This window comes from Ailuropoda melanoleuca, chromosome 4, assembly GCF_002007445.2.
Source record: "Ailuropoda melanoleuca isolate Jingjing chromosome 4, ASM200744v2, whole genome shotgun sequence".
NCBI lineage: Eukaryota > Metazoa > Chordata > Mammalia > Carnivora > Ursidae > Ailuropoda > Ailuropoda melanoleuca.
In genome coordinates, this window is record NC_048221.1 from 143340653 (window position 1) to 143366894 (window position 26242).

A 26242-nucleotide genomic window follows, 5' to 3' on the forward strand; every position below is an offset into this window, starting at 1 on the left:
AGGTTCCAGAGCCAGGCTCCTGGTCATGGGATTCCCTGCACGCAGATTGCCTTGTTTTACCCTCCCAGAACTAAGAGTTTGAACGTCCATGACAGGTGTTTATTTTTAAAACACAGAGGATTATTTGCCACATGAATAATTATGGCTCTTTTTTTTTTTTTAAAGAAAAGCCTTTTATTGAATGAAAGGTTACAGGGGCGCCTGGGTGGCTCAGTTGGTTGAGTGTCTGACTCTTAGTTTGAGCTTAGGCCATGATCTCAGGGCTGTGAGTTTGAGCCCATGTGGGGCTCTGCACTGAGTATGGAGCCCGCTTAAGACTGTCTCTGACCACCCCCCTCTAAAAATCAAACAATTAATCGACCATTTTTTTTTTAAAAGGAAGTTTATAAAGCTTTGTACTATTAATGTCAGTTTCTTAGTTGTGGCTAGCAAATTATTACTGCAAAGGCATTCTTTAAATTAAAACCTATCTTCTTCATGAAGATTTCCCTGGCAAGTCCCATCAGAGAAGGAATGTTTATAGTTAAGCTGTGTTGAATGATTTCACATCTAATTACTTACCACATACATTTTGCTGTTTGTACGTCCATCTTGTCTCCTCAGAAAGAAATAAGATCTCTGAGCAAAAGATGGAAATTGGGCTGGCTTGTCCCACTGCACTTGGTCATCAGTAGGCACATGATAAATAATTACCAAAAATGTGCGTATGCTAATTGGTTCGGATGTGGAGTATGTCCGTTTATATTTTAGCCCAGAATTAAAAGCTGGGATTGATCAAAGACCAGTGTGGTCTCACAGCCCAGAATTACTAATCGCTAGGACACTTGGGAGACCAGACATGCGAAGGATATTACTTCATGGGTATTTTCTGAGTTGATCAGAACTACCCATGCTTTCTTCTCAGATCCTCAGCTCAGAAAGTTTGTCAGGTGGTATGGACATTGACCCCAAAGCGAAGTGGATGCAAAAAAAAAGGAACTGCATGGAAATGTTTCATGGTTTTTTTGGTGGGGAAAGAGGGGACTAGAACATGTTTCTCTCTGTGTGTGTGTGTGTGTGTGTGTGTGTGTGTGTGGTAAGAACACTTACCATGAGATTATCTATCCTCTTGGCAAAAATTTTTTTTAAAGATTTTATTTATTTATTTGACAGGGAGACAGCCAGTGAGAGAGGGAACACAAGCAGGGGGAGTGGGAGAGGAAGAAGCAGGCTCCCAGCAGAGGAGCCTGATGTGGGGCTCGATCCCAGATCGCCGGGATCACGCCCTGAGCCTAAGGCAGACGCTCAACGACTGCGCCACCCAGGCGCCCCCCTCTTGGCAAATTTTTAAGTGCACAACCCGGTGTTGTTAACTAAGGAACCAGTGCTGTCCAGCAGAGCTGGAGAACTACTCATCCTGGGTAACTGAGACTGGGCGCGCATTGATGGCAACTCTGGTTTCTCCCTCCTCACCCCTGGCAACCGCCACTCTACTCTGTTTCTAGGATCTGGGCTATCTTAGATTTCTCTTATGAGTGGAACCATGCAGTATTTGCCTTTCTGTGTCAGGCTTATTTCACTGAGCAGTAGTGTCCTCCAGATCCATCCAAGTTGTCTCAAATGGCAGGATTATAATTTTTTTTAAGGCTGGAAAATATTCTATTGCAGATCTATCACATAGATCACAGCTTCATTATCCATTTGTCCATCCATAGACATTGATACTGTTTCCGTACCTTGGTGATTGTGAATAATGCTGCAGTGAACGTGGGAATATGAGTTATCTTTTTAAGATTCTGATTTTAATTTTTTTGGGTAAATGCCCAGAGGTGGGATTGCTTGATCATATAGTAATTCTATCTTTTTTAATTTCTTGAGGAATGCAGTGGCTGTATCTGTTTCATTCCCACTGACAGTGCACAAGGTCCCTTTTTCTCCACATCCTCATCAACACCTGCTGTTTCTTGTGTTGTTGATTTCAGCCATTCTGACAGGTGTGAGGTGGTGTCTAATTGTAGTTTTGATGTGTGTTTCCCTGATGACAAGTGATGTTGAGCATCTTCTCATGTGTCTTTTGGCCATCTGGACGTCTTCTTTGGAGAAATGTCTGTTCATGTCCTTTGCCCATTTCTGAGTTATTCTGTTTTGTTTTGTTTACTATCAAGTTGTATTATTTGTTTATATATTTTGGATATTAGTCCCTCTCAGATGTGTGGTTCACACACATTCTCTCCTGTCCTGTATGTTGTTTTTTCACCGATTATTTTATTTGATGTGCAGAATTCTTTTTTTTTAAATTTTATTATATTATGTTAATCACCATACAGTACATCCCCAGATTCCGATGTAAAGTTTGATGCTTCATTAGTTGCGTATAACACCCAGTGCACCATGCAATACGTGCCCTCCTTACTACCCATCACCAGTCTATCCCATTCCCCCACCCCCTCCCCTCTGAAGTCTTCAGTTTGTTTCTCATAGTCCATAGTCTCTCATGTTTCATTCCCCCTTCTGATTACCCCCCTTTTCTTTATCCCTTTCTTCCCCTACCGCTTCCTACTTCTTATGTTGCATAAATGAGTGAAACCATAGGATAACTGTCTTTCTCTGCTTGACTTATTTCACTTAGCATTATCTCCTCCAGTGCCGTCCATGTTGCAGCAAATGATGTGCAGAATTCTTATGTTTGATGCAACCCCTCTTGTCTATTTTTGTTTCTGTTGCTTAATATTGTTAAAATATCCATACTACACAAAGTGATCTAAAGATTCAATAAAATCTCTATCAAAATCCCAATGGCAATTTTTACAAAAATAGAACAAACAATCCTTGAATTCATACGGAACCACAAGAACCCAAGGTAGCCAAAGCAATCTTGAGCAAGAAGAACAACAGGAGAGAACAACTTCCTCCTTTAAAAACATTACAAAGGTACAGTAACTAACACAGGGTTGTGTTGGCACAGACAGGTGTGTAGACCAGGGGGACAGAACAGAGAGCCCAGGAAAAACCCATGCATAGACTGTCAACTGTTTTTCAACAAGGGTGGCAGGCATACACAATGGGGATAGGAGAGTCTCTTCAATAAGCTGTTGGGAAAACTGGATATCCACAAGCAAGAGAATGAAACTGGACCCTTAATTTTATACCATACACAAAGTCATCTCAAAATGGATTAAAGACTTAAATATAAGACCTAAAACTAAAACTCCTTGGAGAAAAAAATAGGGAAAAGGCTTCATGACAATGGTCTTGGCAGTGGTTTCTCAGAATAGATTTGCTTTGCTAAAATTTAGGGCCCATTTTTCTTACCTTAGATGGCTCCTAAATGCATTTACTTTATTTTTCTGGCCTTCCTCCCTCACTGAGAAAGTGCTCAGATGGTAATAGGGAGGAGGAGGAGGACAATATTTCATTCTGTATAAAAGGATACATTTGTTCTTCCTTGAGAAATTCCTGAAACCTCCCTGGAGTTAATGCCTTTGAGCATGCTGAGTGTAGTGCATACGGCTGCTGGAGTGGTGGGAGGGGATGTGGAGAGATGTGAAGGTGTCTGAATGTTATGAATTTTAAAACCTGTCCCTGGGGAAAAATTAATAGGAATGCCCTGACCCATCTGCAGAAAAGCATGCGCTTGGTGAGAACCGTTTTCACTGATAAAGGACAGGCGGATTCTTCCCTGGGCTGTGCACGATGCTGAGGGCCACGTGCCTGGACGGTCCTGGTTTACACCTGTTGTCCAGGTGTCCCACCCACTTTAACTTCTGTCCTGAAAAAGTTGCCCTGGTTGTGTTGCCCTATTGTTAGCACTGTTCGAATACAAATTTCAAGACGCTTCTGCCATAAGCCCAGCGGGAGAGATGACTGCGAAGGCATTTCTAGGACACTGCTACTCCACCGACGTGTCTTCAGAAGCAGAGAAAACCCGCCGAATCAGCCTGCCTTGAATACGCGTGCTGCATAGTGTGCCTAGCCCAAATTGCAGGGAACCTGCTATTTGCATGATTACTGGCCCACCCCAAAAGCATCCACACTGCAGGTAGCTCCAGTTGGCACTAAAGTGTCCTCCAGATTGGTGGGAACCAACTTGAGAAGGGGGCTGTGCCCCCCGCCCCCGATCTAAGATTGGCACTGTTTTCCTTCACATCAGGACCGATGGCTCTGGTCTTGGGAGGCCCGGGTGAAGTTACAAGCCCTGCATGACGATGCTCAAGCCTCCTGACGATCTGCCCATGAAGGGATAACAGATTGCTCCTGATGCCACTGAGTCATGGGTTTCTTGAGGCCGAGAAGCACCAGCTGCGCGCCTGGGCACGGGGCAGGCCGCACACGCACGGCCGCAGTGTGGAACATCTGTCTCCGTACTTTGTCTCCTTGCCTTCATACTGATAGGTCCCACTTTCCCCTTCCCTGTCTCCTGGAGTTAATGACATTAGTGAGACAGCATTTCTAGAAGAAAGAAAATGTCTGTATCACTGCTGAGATATCAACATGAAGAAAAATTATATACCATCCATACTCAAAAGAGCATTTCGATATTAATCACAAAGCTTTTAAAAATTTTAATTTCTTAAATAAAGGGGAAAAAAACCTTCAAATGGAAATATTTTTCATAAATCACATCCTTTCTCTTAAAATAAAAAAAATCATCTAAATGGGAATAGGAACAGCTTATCAAATAGGACAAGCATTTTATCTCAGAGAATTGGTCTGTTCTCCTGAAAGCTGTTTTTCTCCCATTTGTTTTAAAAGGCACTGTTACCTCCTACCTCGTAAATAGCTTTTGTTTCAGGAACAGCGACAGCATGTTTCCTTGCATTTCTGGTAGTTGGTTTTTTTTTTTTTAAGATTTTATTTATTTATTTATTTGAGAGAGAGAGAGAATGGGGGGGGCACAAGGAGAAGGAGGGAGAGAATCCTACGCAGACTGCCTGCTGAGCACAGAGTCCAATGTGGGACTCGATGCCATGACCTGAGATCATGACCTGAGCTGAAACCAAGAGTTGGCCGCCCAACTGACTGAGCTGCCTAGGTACCCTTCGGGTAACTTTTATATCAAACTTCCTTAATCTTTTCTTGAGGTTCCTTTTGGCTGATTCTGGGTTTGTTGTAGAGACCTTCTGGAAAAAACAGAATAACATTTTCTGTATTTTCTATACTTGCCCACTGGGGTTTTTATTTTTGTTGTTGTTATTTTTTAAAAATTCCACTTAGTTTTGGGGCACCTGGGTGGCTCAGTTGGTTAAATGATTGACTCTTGATCTCAGCTCAGAGCTTGATCTCAGGGTTGTGAGATCTGGCCCCATGATGGGCTCCTCACTGGGCGTGGAGCCTGCTTTAAAAAAGTTCCATTTAGTTTTCATTTGAATTCCAGTTAGTTAGCATACGGTGTTACATTAGTTTCAGGTGTACAATATTCCGATTCAGCATCACCCTACATCACCTGCTGCTCCTCACAGCAGGTGCGTCCGTCACCCCCATCATCTGCTTCCCCTCCCCCGTCCCCCTCCTCTCTGGTGACATCAGTGTGTTCTCTGTCATCAACAGTCTGTTTCTTGGTTTGTCCCTCTTGGTTTTTCCCCTATGATCGGTTTTTAAATGTCACTGCATTCTTGAATTTCTTGATTCTCCGTATTTGGGTTGCCTCTCTTTTGAAATGAAGTGGTTTTGAGGGCAGAAGCTCCATCTATCTGTGTCTCCCTCTCTCTGGTGAGATCTTACCTGGCTGCTTGCCCCTCTCTCAGAGGGCAAAGCATCTCTATTCCGTGTTGGCCTCTTCCCTTGGCTGGATGGCAGGAGAAACTGTGTGATGTTTGCAGTCTTGCTGTACATAATTTACCAAATGGGGCTATCTGGATATTTTGTGTCCAGGTGGATTGCCGTCCTCCTGGCCTCCCATGCACCATGGCTCCAGTTCCCTCTGTCTAGAATGCCCTCCTCTTATCTTTTCACCTGAATCATACTCAGGCTTTAGAGCTCTGCTCCTGACTCTTGTCCAGCCTATGACTTCTCTTTTCTGAGTTCATACATATCTATGTCAAGACCTCAGTACTTATCATGTCACAGTCTCTCTGATAGACAAAGATGAATCACAGATTTCATGTAGACTCGCGTGTCTCAGGAGTTCTCCCTAAAACCTCTCTGGCGGGTGTTCATCTACTGATCCAATCTCTGAACACCCACCATGGCGGGGAGGTCACGGCCGAAGAGAAACACATCATTTTTAATAGCACTTAATGGATGTTGTTCTCCAATTGCTTCTGTACCTGGAACATGACCTGCCTGAGGCCTGGGACTGTCTATGTAGGTATAGATGCTTATACAGGGATAGAGGAGAGAGAGAGAGAGAGAGATCTGATCATGTCCAGCAGGGCGTGGTGTGCATACTACCATTTTCAACAAATAGTTAATAATGGATTTATTCTACAAGGTAAATGGTAAAATGAGCATCCAGTTATCCTTGAGCAACAATGGATTACGTACCTCCTCATGTTTACATGTGATTTGGATGCTCTCACCCTCCCCAACAGAAAGGAGAGAAAAGCGGAGCATATTTAAAACAATTTGGTCCCGTTAGTCCAGTGAAGACAGTCCCTGCTCTAAACAGTTCCTGTGTCACTTGTCTCTTCTCTTACCCCCTTCCTGGTGAATTGAAACACAGTCTCCCTGTTGGCTCTGCTGTGGCTACTTGGCCTCCGCCGCACTGTACAAGGTCCGAGGCTGCACCCGGCTGCAGGAAGGCGGTGCCCTGTGCTCAGGCATCCCGTGATTCTGACCACCTTCCCTTCCCACCTTCTTTCTCAAACGAGAGCATCCCAAATGTGCAGCCGGGACCACTGGGCTTGACTCTGTTGGTGCCTGGCCAAATCTGAGAGTGTCTTGGGGGCCTGTTATTTCAGGGATCCCCTCTGATGACAGAATGCTTTCTAAGCATGGGCAGGTGACCTGACACCCGCCCATCAGTTGTCACCATCGTTTGGGACCAAGCTTGTCTCTCCGTCTTGTCACCTTCTGGCCTGAGGCTTCATACTAATGTAACGTTTGACAATGAGAAGCGGAGAGCGCTGATTGCTTGCAATAGCTTGCTTTCTCTTTCATACATGCACACGTTTCACTGCTCTTGAAGCCCCTCTAATGCCCACCGGATGGGGCAGCCGTGGTGCTGACTGGTTTCCCTGCCTTATGCCATCCTGCGCTAGCGTGCCCTCAGATAGCCCACCGGGAGCGGGACGGTGGAGGCTGTGCAGTCCAGCGTGAAGAAGGCTGAGGTCCTTCCTCGGAGAGTGTCCCGCATCTTTCCCTTTCGCATATGCATTTATAGAACCATCTGACTCCAGATAAGCCAGGAGGAGGGCTAGTGTCCGCCTCCTGTCCCCCAAGCTGACCCCCCTCCTGGGAGGGCCAGGGCCGCCCTGCGGGGCTGCGTCTCTGGCTCTGCCTGTCCTGATGAGCACTCTGTCTTGCTGTCACCGCGTCCTGGGGGGAGCGCGGTCTCCTCCTTTCTGTGACTCCTGGGCTCTGGCGACAGTGCTCTGGAGCCTTCAGTCCCCCATTTCCCTCAGGCATTTGGCAGGAAGCCCCCACACATAGACTGGCAGTTTTCTTCCTCTCCTTGGTGGTGTCCTTGCCCTTGTTGTCCCCCTGCTCTTTGGAGGAGGGGAGACCAGCCCTGCTGTCCTGGCTAAACTGTGAGGTGCCCTGGCATCCCCTCACCGTGAATAGGGCTCTGCCAACAGAGCTGCTGGGCTGGGGTCCTCTGCTCCCCCACCACCCCCGGGACCCCAGCCGGCCATGAACCTGAGCCTCCACTTCCTTGATCTTGTGTCTCAGTGACTTGATGTTTTCCCTGGGAGCAAGGTCTGCAAATGAAAGGAGGATCTTCAGGACAGAGGAAGTGTGCTTCTGAGTGTGTGTTTCAGTGAGCACTGCCCTGTTCCTTCCCTCTCGCTGAATTTCACACCTTGTCCCTCATCCTTTCTCCAGCTCTCCTGTCCCCAGATTTTTTCTTGATTGTTTTGCTTACATGCTTGAGGTTAAAGTGAGAAAAAGTAATTCGGGAGAATAGTTGGTCAGATATTATTCAGTACATCCAATTCAGTGAGAGCAGACTTTCTTGTGAGATGGGCATGCTGACCCACGTTGTAACCCTTTTCAATTTCAAATATAAACTTGGTGCTTCATATGACTTGTGCACAGGGCTGAGTGTGGCGCCCGATGCTGGGTCCTCGTCCAGCTGTCTGACCAGCGCCTCGGAGGCCTCGGGGCCCCCAGCCTGCTCACTCCAGACCTGCCACCTCTGGGGTCCCCAGTTCTCTTTCCCAGATGCTGAGTCACAGTGGTGAAGGCCATGTCTGGTCCAGACATACACGAGAAATTAGAAATGGAGAAGAAAATTTAACTAGGGAATTTCCCCGAAATTACTCAGGTAGCCAAGCCTCAGTCTTCTGTGCACTTTGTAACTTTTTCTCTAATTTCAGATTCATTTTTATATGAGCCATTTGGGGATGGGATTGCTTTGCTATCCCGTGTCATGGAGCTCCCTCCGCCCCCCCCCCAGGAGAGCAACACACCCAGATGACATGATTGCGTCCAGCTTGGTGACAGCCAGGGGTGCGCTCCCTCTGCCTGGCTGCCCGAGGCGCCACCCCCAGGGCCCGCACCGCTCCCATGTCTGAGGCAGTGGCCCCTTCACACGCCCTGGACTTCCTGGTCCTCCGCCTGCTGTGGACTGAGCCGCCTCCTTCCCGGCTCCACATCAGTGGGGGACCCTCAGCCACAGCCCAGGCGGTGAGATTGGCACCACAGGTGTTCAAACGGAGGCCCCGCAGCCCTGCACACCTAGGGCTCTGGGACAGCCCTGGCACACAGGCCACCCTCTGTGCATTTTCCTTGGGCACCTTCAGAATCAGGCTTTTTTAAGTCTTGAGACTGCTCAGTAGACACTTGAAGACCACATTCAGAAATATTGAAAATGATTAAATACACCGGAACATAATGTTACAGAACTTCCCAAAGCTGGGTATGCAGAATCATCTAGTCCGAGGGTGACCCCTGGGTCAGAGCAGAGGGCACCTGCCCACTGGTCCTATTGCAGTGAGCTCTCGAGACACCTGCCGTGCCTCACAGAGTGCGTGAACTGGGTCTCCATGCACGGACTTGGGCTCTGAGCTGCTCCTGCCTCCGTCTCAATGGAGCGGCCTTGTTGCTCTGTGATGTACCCTTTCTGTTGTGTTCCTGGCTGTGAGACATGCTTGTTGTAGGACAAGGAGCTGGTGTCTTCCTCTTGGCTCGGCGTCTTGCCTCTCCTGCCCCAGAGTCACTGCTTCGATTCTCTGCGGACAGTAAATGCTGGCTGTATTAAACCTTCTAAATCACAGGCCTAGGGAACTTCCAGTTTCAGCTCTCACATGTAAAAGCATGGGCTTGCATCTGTCCTCGTCCTGTGTCCGGGGCATTCTCATTTTACATCATAAAGGGATTGGAGCTCAAATCACAAATCACTGGTTTCATAGTCAAGACATAGGTAAGCCACATCACAGCTTTTTCGTGAAAACCTGGGAATAGGGCCCCTTTTCTTCTGATTTTGGTTATTCCTGCTTCTCTTGCTGCTTCTGTGCCTTGTCTGTGGTTTTGAGTTTTGGTTCTCCGAGTCTTCCTTAAAGATGGAAATTGTATACAGCTGTATTTCTTGTTACCAGCTTTCCCTTCTCTTTCCAGATTGATTTTCATGATAGCCCTGCAAGGTGAGTGGGGCGGGTGTGATCACCGTACCTTCTCTGCATTCTCCAGTGGGGAGCTGGCTGGATTGTGACGAGCGCGTCAAGCGGGGGACTCTTTAGGTGGATGTTACACCTTTCCTTTGAGCCCTTGTTCTCAACCCTGGCTTCGCGGTAGGATCACCGGGGGAGCTTTTTAAAAATACTGATGCCTGGGCTTCACCTCAGACCAATTAAATCACAGTCTCTGCAGGTGGATGTCAGTGTGTTTTAAAAGCTCCCCAGGTGATTCTAATGTGCATCCTGGGCTGAGGACTATGCTGTTTTCTCCCTTCTCTGTCAAGGATGAGCGTGGGGGAAATGAGCCCGTCGTGCGGAGGGGCGCATGGACATCTAAGAGAATTTTTGACGTTTCAGTCTGGGTTTCTTGCATAGCCTCCCAGTTGGTACGTACGTGTTGTGAGTAATTAAGATTGAGTGACTCCCTTCCCTCACTGCTGTCTTTATGTCCACATCAGTGTTGCGTTTCCCGGAAGTGTAGGCTCCTAACCACACGGAAAAATCAGTACACTGTAGTCTCGCATTCACACCGGGTGTAACGAAGCACATAACAATGCCCTCACCTTCCTGCAGGAGAAGGCTTTGGAGGTCTGCTAGTCCAATGGCTTTTAAACTTTCATTAACGAAAACCCCTTTTTAAAAAAAACAAAAGGAGATGAGGTCTAAGCTGGGGCTCTGGTTCTGCCCCAGCTGGTGTCCTGGGCCATGTGTGTGCAGTCAGTGGTTGGGTGTGGCCTGGGGCCCTCGGGCGCGCAGAGGCAGAGACGCTGGCTGGAAGGCAAGTTCTTTGAGGGTCTGGTTTGACCACTGGGGACCCCGGAGCGCGCAGCCCGGGCCCTTCCGCTCTGCCGCCTCTTAGCCTATGTACCGGGGTTTGCAACTGTGTGGCTGACATCACGGGCTCATGCGTGATGTTGTGATGGTGGGTTGCCAAGCCAGTGTCAGAACATAAGTACCCTGCCACCCGCCGGGATCCCAAACCTGACTTGGAGAGGCCTTCCCCAGGGAGCAGATTTCCCTGCACTGCTCACCGTCCTCCTCCTTCCCTGCACCTCCCGCCTCCACCTCCGGGGACCCTGCGGGCGGTGGGTTAGGGTGGCTCTGTCTGTGCCGTGACTCAGGTGACGTTGGGGTTTGGGGATTGCTGACTCTGTAGGAGATTAATTGGATCTACGTCTAAATCTCATTTTTTCGTCTCCTCAGACAATACTAAGAAAGTCACATAATTTCTCAGATATCAAATGCTTTAAAATATCCGTCATGTGCTCACCCCACTTAGAGAGGAGTTTCGTTTGTTCCATCCAGCCTGCTTCAGTTCTGCTGGCGGTACCAGTGAGAGTCAGATTTCCACTGCAGACCGTGAAGCGGTGTCACAGGAGCTCTGACTCCAGTCTCACGAGAAGATGCCGTCCGAGGTAACTCGGTGGCGAGCCGGTTGTTAGGATCTTTTTATTGTTGCTATAGGTTGTCGCCATATGTTTGTATATTTGACGCTGTTCTCTATTTACTTTTTGCAGCCCAGGCTTTCCATGAGGTGTATGTGGAAATTAGATCACTAAATCTAACCACCCTGGCCTGAAAATATAATAACAAGCAAATAGCACATTTTTTAAAAATTAAGAGCACGGCTGCTATGCTGCTACCGCACTTGAGGTGTGGGGGGGATACTGCAAGCCTGAAAAAGATGCAGATAAACAGACGTTTACGTAACACACGGTAATTTAGGGTTATAATACGTACAAAGAAGCAGGCGTTTAGGCTCCTAGGCGGAAATGCTAGAGCCTACCTGGCCGCGTGAGACAGAATCTGCTTAATCCCATTAGCTGGGCTCTGGCACCTGTCGGGGTTACTAACTGTGAGAAGACTATAAACCTAGCACTCCTGAGGCTCACTTGAGTGTATTATACTGTCCTCTAGCAATAAAATGTCCGCTCTGAGCATTTGTATTTGGCTCTATTCTGATAAAAACTCAAAATGTAGCTCATGGTAAAATGAACCTGATAAGTGCGACTCTAGATCAGCACTGTACAGTAGGAGTATAATGCAAGTCACAAAATTATATCTGTAATATTACTTTCTCAACGTATATTAAACTAAATAGAAATAAGTAGATGAAATTAGTTTTAATAATATATTTATCTAACCTATAATGTTATCATACTAATAGATAATCAATATACATTTATTAGTGGACTATTTTATATTCTTTTTTTCATAGTACCCCCTGGTATTTTGCATTTATAGCACATCTCAGCTGAAACCAGCCACCCTTCAGTGGTCAGGAGCCCACGTGGCTGGTGGACAGCACAGGTGCAGGTGGGCCAGGTAATAAGAAACCTTTTATTAAAGTCTTCCCAAGATTTTGCTTTGTCTAGGTATATGATGATTTTATTCTTTAAAAAGTGAACTCTGATTTTATTGAGGACTTCGTGTGGAGCACTAAGCCATGCCAAGGAATTAGATTGTCAGGGTTCAAACCCAGTTCTGGGTACAAACCCAGGCATGTTCAACCAGCTCTTTAGCCTCTGTGCCCCATTTTTGTCATCTGCAGAATCGTGTCGAAACCCACCGCCTCGCTATGAGGACTGTGTACAAAAGTGCACGTTCATTACTTAGCACATACCATGTCTCTGTTTCTAGGTCTTTGTAAATATATCTTCCCTTCATTGGAAAATGAACCGTAGCATAGATCCAGAAAATGAGATCAAATGACATATGTAATGATAAATCTGATGTCTGTTCTGGGAAAGCTACAGAAAGGGATAAGTCAACACCCTGCGTCCTGATGTCCTTCCCCGTCAGCCTCCAGTATGTTACGTTCCAAGGTCAAAATTGACTTGTGGAGTCAGCCTATTTTGTTAAAGGTGTTGCTACATTGCTCTAATAATTTACATGGAAAACATATTGCTTCTCCTCTGTTGGAAAGTGGTAAACTGATGCAGAAATAACCACAATTTTGTGTTTAAAAGATAATTGTTAATTAACCAGAATATTCATATGAATTTAGAGGCCAAGTTTCCTAACTTACAGATAACTAAAGCTTCATCATAGAGGTCATTATCCCCACTTTACAAACGAGAAACTCTTCCCAAAGCTTTTGGAATTCTGTCATTTTCCATCCACAGGAATTAGATTATTCGTATTTTTAGATAGATTTAAAAAAAAAAAGACTAGGAGACTAACCATGAGAGACTCTGGACCCCGGGAAACAGACTCGGGGTTTGGGGGGGGTAACCAGGTGATGGATTTTAAGGAAGGCACGTGTTGGAATGAGCACTGGGTGTTGTATGTAGCTGATGAATCATTGAACACTACATCAAAAACTAATGATGTGCTGTACAGTGGCTGACTGAACATAACAAAAGAGTTAAAAAAAGAAAAAAAGACTGGGACAGGCCCATGCTCGCTCCTACTTCTTTATATCTCATAGTTTGGAGCATCTGCACAGATTGTAAATCCATCCTTTCCCATCAGAGCCAGGATGCAGGTTATATGGACCTTAAGAAAAAAATGGGAAAGACAATGGACCAAATACGTTAGAGTCTAGTCAGTTCTTTCCAACATTTCAAAACCTGGTACCCTGTTTCGATACACTTAAAAGTCATGCAAACTTCTATAGACCTACTGAGGTTTTTTAAAAAAGAAAGATAATGGACTAAACACAAATTAAAGCAGTGGTAATTCCAGGTGCAATGAGTGCTCATGCACATCTGTCCTTATGTGACCACAGGAGCATTGATGCTGTTCGTTTGCCACAGACTTCTCTAAGTGGAGTGGGAGACAGAACTCAGTAACGTTGTGCTGGACACCAAGCCCATCCTCTGATGAGCCCCCTTCCCTCCCTGCCCTCGGGATTATGCAGTCCTCCTCCCGCCCTGCAGGGAACCATTCAGAGGAGGGGGAGAGAGCAAGGCCCATGCGTGTCCTGGCTCTGCCCCCTCAGTGCGCTGGTCAGTGTCCTGATCAACACAGGTGGCCTCACCTGCCCTACACCAGGAAAGGGAGCCTTTGGGACCCCTTGGAACCATCAGAACATTTGCTTCTGATTCACAATAGGCAAGCATGCTCTGACCCCGGTAGAAACTAGAGTTAATGTCCTTTTCAGTTATAAAGTAAGATCACAAGGCCTGAAATTCTCATAAGTAGCTTCTAATGGGTTCTTTATTTCTCCCATTTATTAGAAATTGCCAGAAACTTGATATCTGTGTGACTCCTTTTAAACGTGTGCATGTTTCATTTGATTTGGGGGATGATCTAAAATGGTGTCCACATTTAATAGCAATGATGTTGTCCTGGAAGACACAAGGAAATGTTTCTGCTTGTGAGCTGGGGTGGGGTCACAAGGACTAAATGTTTCCTTCCGAAAGAGTGAAAAACTCAGGATTGGTGTCTTAGTGGGTGTGGGACATTGGAGGGCAGCCTGGAGACGTAGAAAGGACACTAGAGTCCGAAGGAGCTGGTCTTGCATCCTGGCTGTGTGTCTCTGCATCTCAGAACATCTTGAACCAGTGCAAAGTGGGAATAATAGCTCCTGTCTTGAGCGTGAGATGAGACTATGAGCTCGTAGCCTCTAATGCAGAGCTTGGCTTCTCATGGCCAGTCAGTAATGGCAGCGACTGTCCACACTGTTCTTAGCATGCTCTGTGGTCTTCTTACTTCATCCATGGAAAGTGAGACTTGGGCAGGCTATAAAGACCCAGGGGGAGGGCATCCCAGGTAGAGGCACAGAATAGAAGCAAAGTTGAGAGCGTAGAATTTCATGTTTCATATTTCCTCCCACAGAACTGCTAAAATTGGAATGAATATGGTTGGTGGTTAGAAAAAGTTGAATTAATGTTCCAAAGGAATTCTTTTCCCTTCTTTCCCTTCCATGCCCCCACTTCTCTGAGTAAACCTAGAAAATAGGAAATATCAGACTTCCTTCCTTCCTTACCCATTTTTCGTTATTCTATGAGTTTAGATCTTGGGCTTCCACTGTAGAATTAGTCCTCATGTGGCCTCAGGCAAGCAACCTGATTCTGAGATTCTTTTTTTTTTTTAAAGGTTTTATTTATTTATTTGACAAAGAGAAAGACCGCCAGTGAGAGAGGGAACACACGCAGGGGGAGTGGGAGAGGAAGAAGCAGGCTCATAGCAGAGGAGCCTGATGTGGGGCTTGATCCCAGGACCCCAGGATCACGCCCTGAGTCGAAGGCAGACGCTTAATGAGTGAGCCACCCAGGCGCCCTTGATTCTGAGATTCTTATNATTTATTTATTTATTTGACAAAGAGAAAGACCGCCAGTGAGAGAGGGAACACATGCAGGGGGAGTGGGAGAGGAAGAAGCAGGCTCATAGCAGAGGAGCCTGATGTGGGGCTTGATCCCAGGACCCCAGGATCACGCCCTGAGTCGAAGGCAGACGCTTAATGAGTGAGCCCCAGGCGCCCTTGATTCTGAGATTCTTATTTGATCCCATCTGCTGCCATATTTAGAGTTGGCATGCTCACCCTGCAGCCCAGAGCCTTCTGTGGATGACTGTGATGACTCCCTGGCCAGCCGGCGGTGTCCCAGGCACCTGAGCTCATCTCTGACTCAGCTCCCTTTGTTGGTGGTCTTTGTACAGAGGCCAGAGACCTAAGGACTGACACAAGTGTCACACACATGACCTTGTTCTTTAATTTTTATTAAAGAGCAGACTTCTATTTCAAAGGCACTATAGCTTTGAAGGCTACAGTGGGGATGTGTAGCTCCAGGACGGTGTCCGAGCTGAATGGCAGTGCATGTGATGTGTGTATGCACAGCCTTCACTGGTCCAAGGACAGTGGCATCCGTGTAGGGAACTCTCCATTCCCATCAAATCACGGGGACCATGTCCGTTCCATTAACCACATCTCCTGTCCTCTTTTTGTGCAGAGAAGCTCACGCGGAGGCCAAGGCCAAGGTGCACGAAGCCGCTGTCTGGACACCTATGTGACCTACGCCGATGTTTGAAGAGTCGTAGATTGTGGTATGTTAATACAAACGGGCCCTTGTACTTTTGCTAGGAATGCAAGGAATGTTACCTGAAAACAAGAATTTGGGATGCCCTGGTGCCTGATGTTGAACTCGGTCAGTTGAGAAAGGGGCGCCTCTCTACCAGTATTTTTTACTGTTTTTCACATTGAGATGCTTCAATCTTACTTTCTTGTTTAGTTGATTAAATACGCACTGGTTAAAGTGGTACATCAGCTCTCACTGTTTCCTGTGTCTTTACCCTGATGAGACCTTTGTGTGCAATCTAAACATCTCAGAAACAAACCAAATTAAACTGAGGGCATTAACCAAAAGGCATATTTATATGTCAACATAGTGTTTTTAATGTCTTCATGTTTCATTCTTGATATTCATGTGGTGCCTGGTAAGTTTTAGGCGACTTCTGCTCAGATCCTTTCGCTGGGGCTTCATAGTTACTCTATAGACTGGTTGGTGGAGAGGAGACTGCTGGATGAGCCTGCCAGTGACCTGTACGTGCTGGCGTTCCCTTTGTCTCCCAGAGGTGGCCTGTGACACACTCGGCATGTACCGGGCAAAAGTGACGTCTTTGGAAATGTGTTATTCTTGCGAGAAAGTCCCCTTTCCTGCTGTTTCACACATGGAGAGATGCGTCATCACTAGTCATGTTTTGCACATGTCACATGCTTGCTTCGTATCAGCCACATTGTGTGGCTTCTGACTTGTCCTCCTTTTTAGTCCTCCTGTACCCTTGAAAAGGACGTATCTTCACCTGCTTGCAGGCATGATGACACTAGGGCTGAGGCAGGGGCAGCTGGCCCACATGACACCTGTTTCTAATGATTCACCCAGGACTGCAGCCACATTGTGACCCACATTGTGACCCTGTGGTGTCTTCATTCGCACATTCTAGACTGTCATTATAACTCTTAGAAAATGTATCTTGAGACATAATTTCATTAATTTTAAATTCTCTTCATGAGTAGTGTAACCTTGACTAGAGCACATTGGAGAGCCCTGTCCCTGTCCTGTGACCTTGAAGGACACACTTGACCTTTCTGGGCTTCTGTTTTCTCTTCCAGTGATGAGCGGGTGGGATTGAGAAATGATTCTCTTGCAAATAAAACCAATCGAATCCCCATCAAGACTGTCAGAAGTGAGCCAATTTTTTGGACCTGCCATTCTCTGTTTACTACACAGTTACTGTGTAGTGCGAATTACACATTTCAAGGCCCCCTCTCGAGTCTCCCTCACTTTTTGGTGGCAACATGATGAGGAACTGATGCTTTAAACGTTGTCATTCCCCCTAGCATCGAACTGCCAGAGTGCTAGAGAGATCTTTGAGTTTTAGTTTTTGTTACATAATTAGTATTTGCCTGTTGTAGAGAATTAGAATATTCTAATGAATGTATATGTATATGTGTATATATATATATATATATATTCTGTATATAGATATATCTACCTCATAAAAAAGTTAAAACACTGAAAATACCAGAATTCAGTGATAACTACCATTAATGTGTTGGTTCAAAATTTTTTGCAACTGTTTTCCTTGCACATATAATATATCTTTCTATATCAATAAATACATTTTTGTAACATCATTTTCCTTGGTATATAGTATTCCATTTCATGGCTATGCTAAATATATCTAACTTTATCACTTGGCTTTTTAACTTTTTCTTTATAAAAACGTTTTAATGATCAATCCTTTACCTAAAACTTTTTACATTGTCAATTATCCCCTTAACATAAATTCGTAGTGTAATAACTGGCTCAAAGTTTACGTACATGTTAAGGCTTTTGAGAAGGATAACGTGCGCCTTCATTCTTAGGTCTTGTCCTGTGCCAGCACATCCTCTATGACTCTACACACAGCTCGAGACCCATGTAGGAATGCTCTGCCATTCCACACACAACTTTATGAGTTTGACCTTAAGAAAAAGTAATCTACTAGAATGAGATTTTATTTCAATATATATTCTGAATCCCAAGAACTCAGTTCCAAATCTTACACTTTTGTTCTTTTGTTCATAATTTAATATGACATGCGAAGTACCTGCCGTGTGTAAGGCATGAAGCTAGGCGCTGCTGATATGTGAATGACAGGATGTAACCTGTACTTTTGAGGAGTTCAGCTTTTGGTAATGCAATGCACAATTACATTGAGTGACAGATATAGTATGAAAAACATGATAACAAATTTGCTTTAAAAAATATAATTGCAGGGATTGTCTGGGTGGTTCAGTCAGTTAAGCATCCAACTCTTAAACTAGGCTTAGGTCTTGATCTTGGGGTCTTGAGTTCAAGTCCCATGTTGGGTGCCAGGCTGGGTGTGGACCATCCAAAAAAAAAGTATATATATATGAAATAATTTAAAGTATAGAAGCATAGAAATAATTTCATTGTTAACCATTTAACCCAGTGACCATTGTTATTCTTAATGTGTAACCCTATTTGCAAGATCCACAACCATTAGGGAAAGATTGCGTCGTGTTCATCCCACCGTACCGCAGAGGGTACTGGACCAACCACCTCTGTCCTCACCCTGCCAGCCCCTGAAAGGGAGCTTTTCTATTGCTTTCTTTAATACTACTGGAAATGGATAGCCTACCACTCACAATCCCATTGTTGGGTTGTGTTAATGGTTAGAATATTGTTCATAATATTCTTGAGGTGAAATTACCATTTGATATTAGGTACCTATTGTTCTTAGCTTTAGCTTCTGGAGACATACAGAATAAGCTCAACTCAATCCAATTCAAGGGATATATAGTCAGAGTCTGCCGTGTCTGTTCTAGCTGCTGAGGACTCATTTCTGTTTCATACAACAATATTTCAAATATTTGATGGTTGTTATATTTTCCAAAATATGCAAGTTAAAGAACTTGCCATTTCCAAAGGAATGAGACCATTATTTCACTAGGCCTGCTAAGTTTCTATAAAGCCATGTATTTTGACCTCAATTCTTGACCACATAGGCTAGTGGGGGAGATTCCCCCAACTGACCATGAAGACAGAGATGGTCTCCACCTTCATACAGATCACCAAAGATTTTGTTAAAAAGGAAACAAAAGTCGTTTGCCCCAGTATGGTGACTAATATAACAAAATAAATATTATTTAAAAAAAGGTCATTTGCCCCAAATTATTAGTGATAATGACAGGAGAGCCTTCCTGTGGTGTGGGAATCTAGTGTAAGAGGTAAGCTGACATGAAAACAGGGTAGCCTATGTATGTGTCCCACATCTGCCACTCTCAGCAAGCCACTTAATGTCCCTTGCTTACTTCATCTGCAAAATGAAGGACGCTGTAACCTCTGCAGAGACTCTAACCCCACAGTCTTAGGTCAGAGTCCCATGCTTGCGGGCCTGGGCTTGACTTATACAGCTCTGATGCCTCTGAGAGTGTGGGTTTGTTTTCTGGAAGAGTCTTGACACACATGCCACAAACATGTGGTCACAATCACGGACACTTCTGTGGCGTGACTCTGGTCTGTGAGGCTGACTTAATCCTCAACACAGCTCTTCAAGGCAGGAAATCATCCCCAGTTTGCAGAGGAAAAAGCTGAGGCAGAAAGTTATGTCATGTGCAGCAGGTCAAATCAAAGAGGCAGAACCTGGGCTGAATGCACCCAAGTCTGAGCTCCCAGCGTCCACGGTGCATGCCGAACTGTACATTCCAAATCGTTTCTCCCTCGTCTGTTTTTCTTGGAGATAAATACCTACCAATACCCACTGTATTGATAAGCAAATACATACAAACAATGACAAAAACACATCAGTGTACACACATGTGAGCTACACAATCCAGATAGTAAATGAGGTTTAACCAGTGATTTTATGGTTGTTTCACTAAAATGGCCAAATTTGATTTTACATGAGTATGAATATTATATGATTGAATATCTCTTACTATGAAGATAATCTTCTTAGAAAATTTAATGCTTCTATTTTAGTCCACGAATGTGTTCGGTGTTCATGAATATTGTCTTACTTTTTATTCTCATGTTTTCTGGCTGGTTATAGTTATCATTTCTTCATTTTCTCCTTTTCTGATACTTATTTTCACTAATTCCTATATCTATTTATCTTATATTTACAAAACTTTACCACATCAAGGCTTTTGTCTCATTTACCTCTTACCCCATCCCTGACTCGTGCTGCTTCTCTAATGGGCAGATCACATTGAGTGTGGCCCGTGGACACCTGCTTCTCTTACGGGTGATCACGTGAGTGCAGCCTGCTGACCGTGCCTGCTGTCCGCTCTTCATAGTTCATGTCCTCTGATTAGAAGGAGTGAAAGAAAATGTCATTGTCTAGTGTCCAACGATTTAAGGGTAGAAATCAAACCCTCATAAACATGTTGGCAGAAGGGAAACAGAGGGAAGGCTTCCACTCAGCTGGAAAGGAATGGGTGGGCGTGGAGGCGAGGCCTGCTGGTGGGAAGGCGAGTGGGCCAGCGTGTGGGGTCTCATCTCCTTCCTTCCTTCTGCCTGCTCCTCCCCCTTCTGCTTCTTGTATGTCAAGGGGCAGAATCACGAGAGGGTAATACAGGACTGGGGGAGGGGAGAAGACAGCATTTCCTGCATCCTGCCGGCTGAAGTCCAGGACAGGTAAACACTGTCAACCCTTCTAACCCTCAAACTGTAGAACACAGGGAGTTCTGCCATCTGTGCCCGGACAGGAAGCCCGTCCTGGACCCCGCGGTGTCCCCACTGTCCAGACACTAAACACTTGCATGTGACCAGAGAGGACTGGACACAAAGACCCACTCGAGAGGTTTCTGCTTGTATTGTAAGGGTCATTTGTCAGTGGCTGGGGTGAGAGATGACAGAGAGGTGTTACAGAGCCACCACCTCTGGTGACACCGAAGTCACAGTGATGCAGGGGCTGGGGGGGATGGGATGCACAGGTGGCCTTGAGGGGCTTGCTCCCTGAAGCCAGGCAAGGGGGCGTCACGGTGGGCTGGAGCTGGCCGGGGGCCTTGTGACGAGAGTAGGAACAGAGCAGGAGGGGCGTCCTCTGTCATCGGAAAGGTCCTAGGCAGTGTGCATCTTCCGTCCGCGTGACGTGGCTCTTTGAGTCTCAGCGACACGGTTTCTGTAAATTTCCTCCATCATCTTTATGCCTCCTTTAGCAGGAAGCACCAAGTATTAAAATACAGCATGTAAAAGGTGTGCCTGGATGGCTTAGTTGGTTAAGCATCTGCCTTTGGCTCAGGTCATGATCCCAGAGTTCTTGGATCGAATCCCACATCAGGCTCCCTGCTCAGCGGGGAGCTTGCTTCTCCTTCTCCCTCTGCTCTTCCTGTGTTCTCTCTTTCACTCTGCTCTTTCTCTCTCAAATAAATAATAAAATAAAATAAAGCCAGAAAAAGCACGTTTCATCTGGCTGAAGATTGGGACCTCGTGCATTAGAATGTAAAGCATCAACTACTTACACCATTTAGAACATCAGTTACACGACATTAAGGAATTAATTTCTTAGGTATGAGAATAGTATCATAATGTTGCTTAAAAAGTTTTTATGCCTTAGAAGTGCATTCTGAAACATTTCTAGATAAGATTATGTGGTTTCTGGAAGTAATGTAGAAATAGTTGCTGGATGGCAGTATAGTTGAAATGACATTGTTGCGACTAGTTGCGTGTGAGGGGTTTATTATGTTCTTCTTTCTACTTTTGTAGTTAATGTTTTCCCCAGTAAAACATATCATTGAGCGGGAAGTTGCAGGACTAATTGATTACAGAGGCATCCTCTCTCTCTGGTGGGCAGGGAATAAATCCAACTTCTTCCTCTGTCACCTGGGGGTAAATTTCTTCTCCGCGCCTGTTTTCTCATCTGGAAAACACGGATGATAATAGTCCGGACCTCGTGGAATTGTTGCGGAGAGCAAGTGCGTCCTTCCATGGAACTCGTTACCTGTGAACCACCCATGAGCGTCTCGTGCACAGCAGTGTCCGCATATGGTCGCGGTCGGCACATGCACAGAGGTGGGGCTTTTGTGTTTGTTCTCCACTTGGCATCTGTCATATTGGCAATTGCTTTGAGAAAAAGCCCTTAATTTTGTACACAAAAACACCTTGGAATTAATAGTTATCTTTCGGATCTTTAAATCAAAGACAGATCGATTTGATAATTAGTGACTTTTCTTTGACTTGTAACTTATATTTCTAAAGGTATTTAAAGAAATGATATAAAAATGGGCTTTTAAGCTTGCTGGGAATATTATTATGATTTTTTTTTCCTTCAAAGGACAGCCATCGATTAGACAGTTTGGCCACAACACTGACTATATCTTGAACATTTTTTAATGCTTTTTTTCTTTCCGCCCTGCTCTGTTTCCCACGTTATTTGAACCTAACTCATAGCTGTTCTAGGAGAGGAATCTGTATTGGGGGTTTGGATAGAACCCACTTCCGCTGGTAAACAAAGTAAAGGTTTTCAAAGCACGAAAGTACACATAACAGGGGAGCTCTGTGGTTTTCTCCATCCTTGCTGTCTTCCCTCAGAATGTGGTCTGTGTTTCCTTCCCCTCCAAGTTGGGGTCTCCTGTAAGGGCCTCCTCATCATTTCCATTGTGTCACTAGCTTAACAAAACGTGGTTTCGTCCAGGCTCATGTTTGAGCAGTGGCTTTGTGCCAGGTGAGGAGGGATGACAACATGTGCGAAGATGAAGCCTTCTGGAAAGTTAGTCAGGACGTAGCAGGTGAGACAGTGAGGGCTTGGTGCCACAAGCAGGTGCTGTGAGAGCTGAGGGACGGCACTCATTTTGAAGCACAGAGCTGCGAGGGATTCTTGGAAGGCATGGATTAAATAGACTGTGACATAATAGGGAGAGAAGAAACAGTCATGCAGACGTAAAAACAGGAGAGATGTGAAATGTCAGTAGCATCCTTGGCACATACGTGTGGCCAGGATGAGATTCAGCGCGCTGCCACTCCCATTCCTCCTTCCCCAGCCTTTCTGTGGCTCTGTGGTTCATGGTGGGATACAGAACAGGAGGATGTTGAGATGACCGTGGGACATGGAAACTAGCGACAGACCACTCGTGTCATCGTCTTGTTCCTTCGTGTCGTCCGGTCGCCCAGCCTTGCATCAGTGATGTCATCCCCCTGTATTTGCAAAAGGACTTTTTACATCAATGGACATATTTGTAAAATCCAAAAAACTGCCTGATTCGTATCCTAATAAGTTATATAATTCTGGTTAGAGGAATAGAGAACCCTCAGTTAGGCACTGATAACCTATATCTTGACTAAACTAGGGTGGTACAGGCTTAGTTAGTCCTCAGGTCCATCCCAGTGGATGTGATTAGTGGGTGTCCATGGGGTCTAGGCTCTGTCCCACAGAAAAGTGCTATGAGGACATGGCACAGTGTGTGCCCTGCTTAAGATCATGGTCCCTGTGGCTTACTGGCACAGTGCTCGAATTTTTCTAACTTCAGTTATACACAAACCTTGATGAATAGAAATGCTGATTGTCTTTAAAGGAAGCCTGAACTAGACCCCCACTCTGTTGTGCCGGACACTGCTGTGTATGGAACCCCAGGCACAGATCTTTGGGTGCTCACTCCCCCAACAAACACATGGATGAGTGAAACAGTCTGTGCTGAGCCACAGTGGGGACACAAGGTGCCAGGTAGAGGGGAGATCGGTGGGACAGGATGGAATAGGTGTCATCGAGGAACAAGCATGGGTGTTCCAAAGCAGAGGAGGGGCGAGAACCTCCTCTTTACTGGGGAGTGAGGGGAGCGCAGCACGATCGTGTGGAGAACATGCAGAGCAATAGGCTGACATGTGGGTAGGAAGGATGTCATCCCATGCCACGTGGTTCAGCATTTACCTGATAGGCTACAGAGAAGGGCATTAAGTGTACGAGTAGAGAGTAGTCAAGGCACACTTGAAATAAAGAGGAGAGACTGCCTGGATCACACCAACAAGGTGGAGAAGACCCCCCAGAGCAGCATTTGTGTTTCTGTGATGCCAGTATGATATAGCATGAAGCATAGGGGTCAGTGTCCGAGCCCACACCTGGTGGCTCTGTGCCCTCAGGGAAACTGCTCACCCTCTGCAGGCTTCGTTGTTCTTATCCAAATAGCCGGACCAGTGTCCCTGTTGGCGGTATTGGGTACTGATGCTTGGAGCATCACACAAGTGGGAAATCAGCACCCTAGGACCAGAGGCAGCCCACAGAATACACAACAGAGTTGAAAGAAATTAACTGTATTCTCTTTAGGTTCAACCAACACTTTAAGAAGGAATCACTGTACAATATGGCTCCATCTATTTGATATTCTCAAGCACATAGCTCACCTTCATATCTCCGTTATATAGTGCACACACACAAACCTTTTGATTCCCTTTGCAAACATTGTTCCACAGTCACCCCTCCATGCAGCTCAAAGGTACGTGGCTTCACCCACCCTCCAGAGCACCCCAGACACCGTCGCCCCCATGCCAGAGCACCCCTGCCTGCTGCACTGACCTTGCTCTTGCGTGGTGATCACCTGTCCTTGTTTGTCCCCTTGCAGCACAGAGCAAGGTCAGGGCTCTCCACGCAGAGTCCCCAGGGATCTGATGGAATGACCCCACCCCCAGCCTAGAGCTCTAGTGCGAGTCTGCCCACGGACATACTCTGTGGGCTTTCACACCTAAAGATGTGCCTGTTCTTTCTCTGAATCACACGTGGTGGCTTTAGGAGCTCTGTGTGACGATAACCGTAAGGAGACTGTTTACGTACGCAAACTGGTGCTATTAAGACGTCACACGCTGCGAATTTGCAGCCAGTGTTCATATGTAGCGTTTACTTTAAAGTACACTTTAATCACAGTAGACCTTTCTCAGGCTCAGAAATTACTTTAGAAAAAGCTCAAATCTCCCAGAACGTGAATCTCACAATTTGGGATTACTGAAAATAGAAGCTTAGAGTTTTCACGTTCGAAGAGTGATTAAGAATGTCCGTTTCCCTGATTCTCCTAAAATTTTTGGAAGAAAATTTAATTTCTGTTATAAATAAATTACATTTGAACAGTTTGAGTACATGAATTTTCCTTCCTTCCTCTCTGTGTCCCTCTATCGTCCTTCCTTCCCTTTTCTTTTGTGCAAACATATGATACATTTATCATTCCTCTATACTCATTTCATAATTATTTGGTTCGTGTTCTGAGAGGTCTTATTATCACATTTTTTATATTAATGAGAGAGGCAAAAGGTTTAGAATTCCAAAAGAGGACGGATACTAATTTTCACCCACAGTAATGTTCTTGTGGGTGGACGGAAAGCAACACTTGCACGTGACTTCCGCACCTCCTGCCGTTCCCAGAGCAAGAACGGCAGCTGTCTTTCCCGGCATTTTTTCCTCTTACAACCCAATTCCTCTGTAATGATCTTTCAAACTTGCAGCAAACTAGAGTTAATGGCTTACTGCCCCGATTCTAATGCTCGGGGTGTCACGAGCTCGGCCGGCTGTGTGTGTGCTGTGGGCCGACCACTTCCTGCCTCCGCCAGAGACTGGCTCTGGGTCTGAGACACCAGGAAAAAGCCCGATTCCTAGAAGGATTACTTTCTGGGGAGATGGAAACCTTTATAGATTAAAAATTAAGTCTTTCTGACAAGATGGATTCAAAAAGCTACAAAAAAAATAATCACGCCAAATCCTTTAGGAATATAACGGGCTTGGAAAGTTCTCTTTTCCTTCGCATGCAAACACTGTTTTCTCTGGCCCCAGACTTTTATTTATCGGTAGTCATCCTTAACGTGTCTTTTGATCCTTATGTAAAATCCCCCTTCTTCGTCTGTTCCTTTCTCTTAGAGTTGAGGTTTTCCTTAGTGACTGGACATCATTAACTTCATTTCCCTGGAGAAGGCCACGAGCGAGGAGGGGCAGGAAGGCCGGGGCCTGGCGTTCTCGGGAGGAGCGGCTTGAGATTCTGGGACAGGGACAGACAGAGGTGATGGCCGGGCCCCGGTGAAGGCACAGCTAGAGGCACGAGGAGGTCTAATGTGTGGCTGTGGAAGGGTGTGGCCGAGACAGGGGAAGGACACACACAGGAGGAGAGTTCTGCCAGGCGGGAGACAATGGGTGAGCATTACTGGCAGAGAACAACAGCCCCCAGGCCAAGGTGCATGAGGAAAAGGAGCTGAGAGGTGCTGTGGTCCCAGGGCACGAGGTCCCCAGGAGTCGGGCTTGATTTACCTAAAGATGGAGATGAAAAGTCTGCCAGCAGCCATGGGAAGTGAGAACACTCACCCTGTAGGGCAGGCAGGGTCCTCCGCCACACAGCTTCAGGTCAGGCAAGAAGGCGTGAGGATGGGGGGCTGTGCTAGAGGGAGCCCCAGGTCCAGAGGGAGTGGGGGTGGTGCTGGGCAGGAGTCTGGGGGAGTACCTGGCTGGTGTTGGTCTGGGTGAGCATGAGGGCACTGCCCGGGCCGCCCAAAGGGTGAGAGCCAGGAGGCGGGCAGGGCTATGCAGGACCTGCAGAGTTCACTATAGACCATGCATGCTGCAAATGC

The 26242-nt window shown here is 45.9% G+C and overlaps 1 protein-coding gene across 1 annotated transcript in view; it reads left to right on the forward strand.

The window, feature by feature from the left end:
• MYT1L (myelin transcription factor 1 like) overlaps positions 1–26242 on the forward strand; it is a 435752-nt gene that overhangs the window by 27337 nt on the left and 382173 nt on the right. The window contains exon 2 of the mRNA XM_034659976.1: positions 15650–15743. The gene's annotated coding sequence lies outside the window, so the exon portion shown is untranslated. The remainder of the gene's footprint in view (positions 1–15649; positions 15744–26242) is intronic.